We start from the raw sequence: 2,500 nt of genomic DNA, 5'->3' as shown, positions 1-2,500 counted from the left end.
TTATTTGAGATTATCATATATTTTAAAAATATATTTTATAACTACCTCTGATAATATTATTTCAAATGTTTAGATTATATTTTTTTTTTCTTTTCCTACCAGTTCTCCAATATATTCCGTATCCTATTCACTCTTATTTTAGTGCTATTTTAGGAGAGGCAAAAATATTTTCAGTGTTTTTTCCTAATTGCTTATCGCTTAAATATTTCTGAATGTTCATTTTCTCATTTATTCTACAAGGCAAATGTGTCAGAATTCTTTTGCCGCACAAAAAACAGATTACGACTGTGGGATGTATGGTTGCGATGGCACTTTTAATATTTCACTAGTGCATTGTCAATTCAGTCAAGCATATGAAAGAGAGAGAGAGAGAGAGAGAGAGAGAGAGAGGAGAGAGAGAGGAGAGAGAGGAGAGAGAGGAGAGAGAGAGAGAGAGGAGAGAGATGTTTTGATACTTCAGGTTATTCCATTATATTATGTTTGCTTTAATATTTTTTCTTACTGATTTTTCATCAGTGATATTGCAGCACAAAAGTCCACATGAAATAGCCGTAAAGAAAAAGGTTGTGTGAAATTGTGTTTTAGAATCCTGATGGCGTCGGAATTCTCTTTTGTACAGCCATCAAGAGATGCCTTTGAGAGAGAGAGAGAGAGAGAGAGAGAGAGAGAGAGAGAGAGAGAGAGAGAGAGAGAGAGAGAGAGAGAGAGGAGAGCCTGAACAACACAAGAAATTATAACGTATTCGGGAAAAATAATTTGATTATTATTGATCTGGAAGGGCTGGGAATTTAGAATCCTGATGGCGTCGGAATTCTCTTTTGTACAGCCATCAAGAGATGTCTTTGACCCTTGTAATATTAACAACGACGGTTCAAGAAATAAGAACTGGCTGAGCTGTTATTCAAATTCCATATTTATTTTGATATACTGAATTAGTTTCTCATCTTTTGAACGAGGATATGAAATATTGAGGAACTATAGTCCATTTCTTTTAGCGAGTCATATTCGCACCGACTCGCAGCGGTGCCCTTTTAAGCTCGGAAAAGTTTCCTGGTAGCTGATTGGTTAGAATTATCTCGTCCAACCAATCAGCGATCAGGAAACTTTTCCGAGCTAAAAGGGCACCGCTGCGAGTCGGTGCAAATCTGCATCGCTAAAAGAAATTGACTGTAGTACAGTGTACTGTATGTATTATATTATGCATGTATGATGTGTTTGTAGTAACCACCATGACTATTTACCATCTCACTTTTATCACTTATTATGGTTAAGGTTAACTTTATGCAAACTTATAATTGGGTGTCCGAATCCTACCGTAGAGTTAGGGTTTCTTTATTCATTATTGCATATGGGTAAAAGCTTTGTGTTCACAAGTGTATCTAAAATATGTGAGGAAATTGAAAGTTTGGTGGTCATTCTGGGTACTCACAAATACTAATATATATATTTATATATATATATATATATATATATATATATATATATATATATATATATATATGTATATATATATATGTATATATATATTTATATATATGTATATGTATATATATATGTGTATATATATATATATATATATTATATATATATGTATATATATACATACATACATACATATATATATATATATATATATATATATATATATATATATATATATATATATATATATATATATATATATATAAAAATATCTATAACTGTAATCACCATATCTCTTTGACTTCCTTTTTATACACTCTCTCTCTCTCTCTCTCTCTCTCTCAACAGACCGGCTCCTAATCATGCAAATACACATACCTGCATCGGTTAATGGTCTTAAGTCATTTGTAGTGTTCTTATAACAGAGCTACTTATGTATGAGAGGAATTTTAAGTTGACTTCGACTACTTGACGGTTTAAATTTCTAAGTCAATTTCCGCGTTGGGTAGGAAACATGAAAGAGCAATATTCCCTTTTGTACCTTCTCTTTTAGTCAAATCGATAACAGTAACAATTTTGATAGTGCTAATAATATGGATAATAATGAGATTAATAATGATATTGATAATGGTAGGGGTAAAATCATAACAATATGATAATAAATAATTTAATGTGTTGATTCTTAGAATCGAACTCAAGTTAATTGCGTTGCGCTTTATATGTGAAACCTTGCTCATCTCTGTTTAGTGTAGAGAGAGAGAGAGAGAGAGAGAGAGAGGAGAGAGAGAGAGAGAGAGAGAGAGAGAGAGAGAGAGAGAGCCTGAACAACACAAGAAATTATAACGTATTAGGGAAAAATGAATTTGATTAATAGTTTGACAATAGCTTGTATTTCTGAACCCGGGGAAATTTTTATGTATTTGATTACCTCGTTCAAATGAAATGTGTATACATCATATCATAGTAAATATGAAAATCAATTATTCCATTTCATTCGGTACCTGGAAAAAAAGGGCATGGCATTATAACAAGGTTCTATGGCAGCGAATAATCAAATCAACTCTTTATAACAACAGCA

This window comes from Palaemon carinicauda, chromosome 27 (assembly GCF_036898095.1).
Source record: "Palaemon carinicauda isolate YSFRI2023 chromosome 27, ASM3689809v2, whole genome shotgun sequence".
NCBI lineage: Eukaryota > Metazoa > Arthropoda > Malacostraca > Decapoda > Palaemonidae > Palaemon > Palaemon carinicauda.
Note: the sequence above shows the minus strand (reverse complement) of the source record.